This window comes from Anser cygnoides, chromosome 1 (genome assembly GCF_040182565.1).
Source record: "Anser cygnoides isolate HZ-2024a breed goose chromosome 1, Taihu_goose_T2T_genome, whole genome shotgun sequence".
Classification (NCBI taxonomy): domain Eukaryota; kingdom Metazoa; phylum Chordata; class Aves; order Anseriformes; family Anatidae; genus Anser; species Anser cygnoides.
In genome coordinates, this window is record NC_089873.1 from 97288234 (window position 1) to 97296928 (window position 8695).

At 38.8% G+C, this 8695-nt stretch overlaps 1 protein-coding gene across 37 annotated transcripts in view; it reads right to left on the bottom strand.

The window, feature by feature from the left end:
* ZBTB20 (zinc finger and BTB domain containing 20) overlaps window positions 1-8695 on the bottom strand; it is a 480501-nt gene that overhangs the window by 453340 nt on the left and 18466 nt on the right. The window contains exon 1 of one of the 37 annotated variants that reach the window (XM_013183948.3): window positions 628-2864. The exons of the other annotated variants lie outside the window; for them this stretch is intronic. The gene's annotated coding sequence lies outside the window, so the exon portion shown is untranslated. Of the gene's footprint in view, window positions 1-627; window positions 2865-8695 lie in introns of those variants that run through there. 37 annotated transcript variants of the gene reach the window in all.

Sequence of the window (8695 nt, forward strand, 5' to 3'; positions counted from 1 at the left end):
ATGGTTTTGCACACACAAAAATAAAAATGAGGAACAGAGGGCAGAGTGGGGAACAAGAGCTGTAGTCCTCACTCCTCCTGTCCATATCTATTAAGAGTGCAAAACGAGCTGTAAACAGTAAAGATGTCCCTATTAAACAAAAATACTGTCCAAATTAATCAGTGCTCAGGATGGTTAAATATTTTTAGGCTTAAAATAGTCCACTGCAATTCACTAGGACAATAAAAGACCTCCTAATTACAATAAGCCTACAGTGTAAACCGGCAGCCTTTATCAGAACGAATAAATAGGTGTTAAGGGTTCTTAAATTGTGGGAAAAAAATCTAAGTGAAAACAGTTTTTAATATGATTGCAACAAATAATAGAAATGAAAGAAGAGGGTAAAAGGAAAAGGAAAATGCTTAAGACGTCATTCCAGTCCTCTGCCAGGACACTATAAATGCTATTCTTCAGTACATTTCCTTGAGTCTTCTGCCTATTTGAGTCTTGTTTCTTAAGAACAGCTCTGTTCAGTGGTGTTCAGTTTCCTTCCTGGATGGGCCATTTGTTTTCTTCCAGTATTAGAGGGCTGCAAGTCCTTCTGACAACTACATGTCCAGATTTCCTACGGGCACACCTTTGTGTTACCTGTGAAACCGCTCTGCTTCCAGGTCAGGAGAGCGTGTGGGAAGACAGCTGCCAAGGGCAAACCATCACCAACAGACCAGTTCCTGCAGTGTCATCTCAGCCACCCTCTTCCCTGGGCACTTCTCACACCTCAGCAGGGAGCGAGCTGAAAATGAGATTAATTATTCCATTGGTGATAGCTTGATTCTGCCTACGCTTATCAGACGGATGGGTACACGTACAGCCATCTGATGGAAAAGGGCTGCTCCACAAAAATAGCAGCTGCAGGCAGGCTGCTGCCACCAGCACACAGCCCCTGTGCTGCAGCTCACTCTTCAGGAGCCCTCAGAAAAGCACGATGTAAGAAGCAGGCGAACCCTGACCTGTGCAGTCAGACCCATGTCCTTGTGCGCGTGATCCCAGGGCGGTGCGAAATCGTAGGCTTTTTACCATCTTCTTGTAGACTCCAATCCACGAGTCCAGCACATGCAGCTCCTCAGGAAGTTTTTGTGGTTCACGCTGAAATTTTTCCTTGCCGAGTTTTACCCCTTTGAACATCTTAAAATAATTCTTTTTTTTTTTTTGTCTTAATATTTTACACCCTTCAAATACTTGTGGATTGTTATCATATGTCTTAGTCATCATTTAGTCCAAACTGTACATAATAAATTCTTGTAATCTTTGCTCATATTTCAATCTCTTCAGCCTCTTAACTTCTGTTGCTCTTCTCTGAATTCTCCACTAATTTCTTGACAACTTTTTGGCAACAGAGTGGCCAGAATAATAGTGTCACGGACACCTTACGGCTGTACAGAGATAAAGAGGAAAGCTTGTGCAACACCAAAATGACATTAGCTCTTCCCAAAAAAACAACAAATATGTCTAATCTGTTGTCCAGGATCATTTATTTTTAGTGGCTACATCATGAAACGATCCAAAATACAAGTAAAAATAGTCACCTACAGGGATAACTTAGAGAGAGTTAGATATACTCAGAACTATGTGCAAACATTAATCTTCGTGTCACCTGTGAGGAAGGTAACATGGAATAGTATTTACCTGCAATGCTGGAGAGCAAATTGTTGACCCATCAAAAAGAAGCCACACCAAAATGATCAATCTGAACAGCTTCTTCACCACAAACAAAATTAAGGAGCAGGTTACAATCAAAAAGGCAAGGAGATAACTTGAGATTTAAAAAAGGGAAATCTTTTAAAAGGTCTATAACCCTTCCAAACTCTGGAAAATTCTAACATATAAAATCTCTCCAAAGCTAGACAAACCATGGTAGCTTTCTACAGAATAGAATAGAGGAAATATTCTTCAGAGAAATCTGATCAGGAGATCTAGGATGAAATCTGAAATCTGATCTAGGATGCATATAATCTAACTATTAACTTCCTAAAAGTTAGGTATCTAACTGAAGCCACCATAATCATCTTCAGTGAGCCATTAATCCCATCCCAAAACTCTAATATATTTAGGATGAATAGCTCTGTAGAGGTATTTCTCCTCCTCTGATAGCAGAGGGAGACTAAATTGCTGTCTTGACTGCATTTTCCTCTAAGTTGATTCAAGTTAAGAAACCTGTACTCAACTATCATTTTAAAATGTTGGTCTCTGAATGAACTAATGTAAGAAACTAGATTGTATAGATAATTTAAATATTATCTTCTCTGGAATTTTCCAATGGTTTGTTATTAAAAACAAAAAGAAAACAAACAAAAGGAAAAACTTGCAGATTCGTGTTCAGATGTCCTTCCATCTTTCCAAGTACTAAGTCAAGGGCTAATGAATATCTGCTGTGAAGAAAATTTCCTCTCAGGCAAACACTGCAAACGTTGTTGGCTCAATACTATGGAAATCTGTTGTTGCCTTAAGATGTACAGTTCAAACTCTCTGGAATTGCTATTAACTAACTAACCAAGGTTAAAGAAAGACCATCCAACCTTCACCTGGTTCACAACAGACTGAAACAGCAAATGAGAATGAACAGAGTTAGTCAACAGAGGAGACTTGCACAAAGCTGGGACAAAAATTGGACAAAGTAATTTTAGAGCACAATTATGGGGAACCATATGGTTGCAATGGCACTGATCTGCAAAACTTCCAAAAAAGCTCCCAGGAAAAGCAAATTATGTACAAGGAGAACTGAGAGAAAAACAGCAAGTCTATTGGGACATAGCTGACATGAGAGAACAAAACCTTGCTGCAAGGAACTTGCAAACTAAGAGCAAGAAATAATTAAAAAAAAAAAAAAAAGGAAGAAGAACAAATAAAGAAAAAAAGAAATAAGTGGAAGCCAAAAGTGTAGGAAAATAAGTACAATATGTTGATACTATAAACCACTTTTTAAGTCAGTAAATGCAGATTGCAATAGAATTACGTGGCTTTTAAGTGAGGACAGGATAGTCTCCTGGACGTTCCAACTCAGAGAAGTAACAATGGAAGAGGGCACAACACAATAGAGAGGGCATAATGAATACCGAAGGATCTACAAAAACACTTTAGGGACATCAAGGTTCAAAAGTGACTACAATTTTCTAGAAGCAAAGTGGTGAAGGAATCAGTGTTCCTCCCAGTCCTCACAGCAGAAGCACGGATTGGGCAAGGACAAAAAGCATCTTCTATGTCCATATAATACGACAAGAAGTTTGGTGAATAGGAAAATAAACTAGAAACCGTAATGCATCATCAAGATCGATGCTTAATTAGTATGAGAGAAAACTGACAGACTTACTTATATGGCTGTAACATATATGGGTATGTAACCTGTGTGAGGATACCTAAAAGGAAAAAAAGGAAGGGCATATTGCCTTGGAAAACTGAGAAAGCACAAGCACGCTCTGAGGTCCAGAATGTGCAGAGCGTCAAACCTCGTGAAAAACCACAGGTAGTGATTAAAGGCAAAAATACCCAGGCTTCACCACGACGGGGAAATACCACAAACTACCAAACAGGAAGATGAGTCTGACTTTTCAGAACAATTTGTGAGATAACCTGAAGCGTCTGCATGAAAAAGTTGGTGAAAATGGGGATTAATTATGCACATTCTTTGGAGAAAAGAAAACAGCAGATCACAGCTTTCCAGAAACTTCATGGAATGCACTGGCGAGAATTTTTTTCTTTCATTGGAAAGTAAAGAGAAGACCAAATGGGCATTTTTTCTAGACTGGGCTCTAGCCTGTATGGACAGACTGAGTGGGTAAGAGTGCAACGTGGACAGTAATGTTGTTGAGTGAAGTCTCAGGGAGAGTCTACAGGAAAAAAAAAAAGGAGACATAACCGTTCTTTGAAGAAATTACAATAAAATCAACATTAAATTATGAGCTCTTTACTGCTATCAAATGGAAAAAAAAAAAAAGCCCAAAGAAAACAGAAGGATATCAGAAAAGAAGACGATAATTATAAAAATAGTACAAACATGAAGGAGCAAAATCATTATGCTCAAAGCACAAAACTAACGAGGGATACCAAGAGTAACAAGAAGCCATTCTGTTAGTTCATTAGGTAGATGAAGATATGGATCTGTAAATCAATGGAGAGGAAGATCAACTGACAGATGATGTGAGTAGGCTGAAGTGCTTAACACCTTTTTTTGTGTCACCTTTCATTCAAAATTTCCAGTGGAGAGACATGGATAATTTGCTTAATACTCATGAAGAGGGATATGTTCTTACTCCAGAAGAGCAAACAGATTAGAGTACTTAACTAAGTTAGGTATTTTTCAAGTCATTTGGGCCTGATGAATTTCATCCCAGTATCCTTAAAGAGCTGTCTGAAACAGTTTTGGAGACTTTGTGAGAGACAAGAAAAGTTTGGAATAAATATAGTACCTACCATGAAAAGTGAGAGAAAAAGGAGAAAAGAAAGAACAAAGGAATTCTTGACCAATCAACTTAAGCTTAATTCCCAGAAAAAAAATCTTGATCAATGAAAACACCTAACTAAAAAAGATGAGTAGTAATCAACATTGATTTAAGAACAGATCATGTCAAAACAACCTTATTTCCTTCCAGAACAGGATAAGAAGCCCTGTAGAAAGCAGCAAGTGTCATTCATGTACCTTAACTTTATTTTAGCTTTTGGCAGTTTTATATAACATTCTTATAAACAAGTTTGGAGCAAAGCAAGCATAGTCAGAAGCAGATAACATAGATAGTCATAGATACAAAACTTCTTAGATAAGGGAATCCACACAGTAATTATCAAAATACAAGACTACAACTGGGTTGCTGCCCTGAGTTTTGTTCTATTAAACTTTCTCATTAATAAGCTAGATGATGGAATAGAAAACATGTTTGTTAAGCTTGCAGACCACAGGAACCTGGAAATGCACTGAGTGACTGAATAAAATTCAAAATGACCTTGGAAATAATAGAAATGGTGTAGAGGCGCTGGATGAGATTCAACGGGAGTATGCATGAAGTACCGTGCTTAGGCAGAAATAATTAACGACATAAATACAAGATGGGGTATAACTGAGAAGGCAGCAGTTTTTCAGAAAAGGATCTAGGGTTATTGTGAATTATAAGCTTGATATAAGTTTGCAGAATCTTGGTGAAACAAGGGAACAATCATCATTTGGAGCTTTCTATAAGCAGACATGCAGCCCTGAGGACACAGGAAGTGATCTTTCAGCTCTATGCAGTTTGGGGAAGTTTGAAGAGGCAAACCGTCCAGTTATGGACAGAGCTTTTCAAGAAACAGATGAAGAACATTCAGAAAAGAGCATGAATGATCATAAACGCAGATACCATACACAGAATGGAATTACTGCCAGAAATGACTACATTACCCAGATTACTAGTACATAAAAAGCTGTTGCAAAGGGAATGGGAATCACTGTCAAAGAAGTAAGTGAAGTAAACTGTAGTAAAGAAGATTCAGGTTAGGCAACAGGGAAGTCTTTCTAAGGGTAAGAATAATGAGGTACCAGAATAGATCACTTGAAGTGGGACTCATAACTTAACAGTCTGGACAAATACTTGTCAGGAATAACAAAACATACAGTCTATCCTCTTTTGGACAGGTAAGAGGACTTTGAGTGTTCCTTACACCTTTTTTTTTTTTCTTTTTTTTTTTTCTTTTTTTTTTTTTGAGGGTTCTAGAACAGAACTGGCAAGGACTAAAGGAGAATCTCCCCCCCAAAAAAGCCACATACGAAGGACAAGAGTTACGAAGCATTACAAAATTATCATATACCTTAAGAAGACAAAATTTCATCCCAGAAAGGGTTTGTCTTCATGCTTGGATTTCAGTAAGACATATAGTTGAACAAATAATCCAGGACAGAAGTGGTGGTGTCCCTAACGATCCTTCAGGACAACCTCATTACAGCATGCCTGTCAATCCATTAGGCTTCAGTTAAGTGCTACATGATTACAAATAAATCCATCATGTCCTGAGATTAACAAAAACAGTACCTGCTAGGCCTTTCAACTGGTCTGATTCCAGCACCAAGTCATGGCAAAGTGGAGGCAGTAAATTTAACAATTTATTGTCATCTGCTTACTGTCAAGGGAAGAAAAAGGAACAATAGGAACACAACAAAAGAAGAAGTAAAGGTAGAGTGCTGAAAATAATTGTACCCAGGGCACAGTATTCAAGCATGATTTTGTTAATAATGTGTTGATCAAGACTGGACTATTATATTAAGAAGGAAGAGCTGACAATCCAATAAGGAGTGGGCCTCAACTATATTTAGTTTTAATATTTTCAAGCTTTTCCAAAAGCAAAGAAGTTTCATGTGGTACCAACGCACTGGCAACAACATCTCCCAGTTCTGTGATGAACCCCCAAGGTGCACAGGTGGCAGCATGCCTGTGTTGTTTCTTCTTGTGCTTCAAAACAGCTCTCTCTCCATTCTCTCACCTCCCCACCTTTCTAACACTGATTCTACTTAAAGAACATTTACACAATGCACTTTCCATGCCCTTCTATCACAGCCCTCCCCATGGCACTGCCCCCTGCTTCATCCCCTCCCTGCTTTCCTCTCCGCCACAGAACCAGGGTCCAACCCCATCCTCTCACCCCTCCATCCCACTCCCTGCTCATCTTCCCCATGTTCCCCACCCTGTGTTGCCTTGGGCCTCCTCTCCAGTCTTGAACGGAAAGATCAGAGCCTGACACCAATGGTGTTTCAGCAGCTGGGCGCGGAGCAGGATGGTTTACCACCACAGGCAGAACAAGGCGGCACTCGCCACATGGCTTGCCTTAAGTGCTGTTGAGGTGACCAGGACAATTATCCAAGGAAAGACATTTATTGTGTGGTCAGGTAAGAATCCCCACGTGGGCAGGGCTGGGAGCTGCTAGGTATCTGAGCGGCTCATGCAGTTTGCAATTTTTCTTGAATAACTCATGCAGGCATAGATAAAAAGGCCTAGTCCTATTTACGTCAGTGGCAGAACTGTTTGGGGAATGGGAACAAGACTAACTTCTAACATTTTCCAAACAAATTGAACCATTACCCAAACTTACTCAAACACTTCTTGTACATTCTGACTCTTTCCAAATGCACTACTTGTAAATACAGGCATAAGCGTATGAGTTAGGACATACATAAACACATATAAACTATTTTCTATATTTCTGTGATGAATGCAGCCAATGTGAAGCCACTGGAATTCTGCTAATGACTGGAGACACATGCCCACCAGTGAAAAGAAATGAAATACCAAGAATTTATACTACAGTGACTACTGCTTCTAACTCCATCTAGTTGCTCAGTGCTGTCTGCCTTTACATTACCTGAAACTTCAAATTTCCAAAACTTCAGAAAAGTTAAGCCGTTCCTTTCATGTGTGAAACAACCTGTAGATCACATGATACCTGCTGCAAAGTGACACTGAGATCAAGAGCTTATTAAAAAAAAATTAAAAAAGGAAAAACTTGTATATGGATAGTAGGAATATCCATTACAACATCAAACAGACCTCTAATTGAGTAGAAAACCAGTACCTACTTTATTCAAAGACTTGGCCAATTATCCCATGGCAGAGTAAGGTAGGAGCTTCCTCCATCGCCAGTTTTTTCCATACTTGTTCATTGGAAGGCCTTCCCCATCTAGCTCAGAAGTTTCTGACACTTTCAGAAGCAGAGGTGACAGAGTATATGAACAACTTATTTAGTTTCTTCAACAGCTCCTGTCTTCCTATAGATAACTGTATGTTTTACTTTCATGTAAATACTGTATGCTACAATTATACAACTTTTTAAAATAAAGTTTTTGGTAGAAATGTGACACCATTTATCTGGAATTTCTAAGCTCATCTTGACCCACAAGTCCTCTGGCTAACAGCTTCAAAACTGGTACCTAAATTTGCTCTTCTAAATCCATGTTACTAAAAGTCCTGTGCATCCAGCACACTCAGCAGGGGTTTCTTGGCATTGAGCACTTTGGAAAACGTAGCTGCTTATTTAGAAGCATAAATATGGAATTGGGTTCTTTAAAACTTCAGTTTTGACAGTTTCAGAATATGTGTTCTCTGTCTCTGTATCATACAAAAAAAAAACAAAAAACAACACAACAAAAGAGAGATCAGCTAGCATACTTGAACAAACACACCCAATTTGAGCCTAGCAGATGACCACTTCCAATAAAGCCTTCAAGTTGATCACTTACTTTCTCTGCTGGCCTGGTAGAGGTAGAACCTACAGATATTTTTTTAAATCCCTCCATTTGCAGAAGTTTTCGCTGTGCAAATGATTGAAGAAATCTAATGTTGTTTAGCATGGAGATTCTACCAGCTAACTCACAGTTTGTCGATTATAAACTTTAATTAACAGCATTTTAACCTTATATGTGCACTTAGGAATAAAGTCAAATTAAATGAATGTAATACAAGTAAGGCTGGCAAACATACTTTAAAACATTCTTCAGGGCACAATCTGAACATACGCTTATGAGCTCCTACTTTCACACTGTGCATAGGCCTCTTTAAGAGAAAATGAGTTTCTCCCGAGATGGCTTGCCACTACTACGCTCCCAAGATATTCTGTTCTACCATTACAACCACATAAAAAACACAGATCCCTCTTTCTCACCTTTGAGCTAACCTTACACCAGAGTAGCCAAACGTAAGTATGG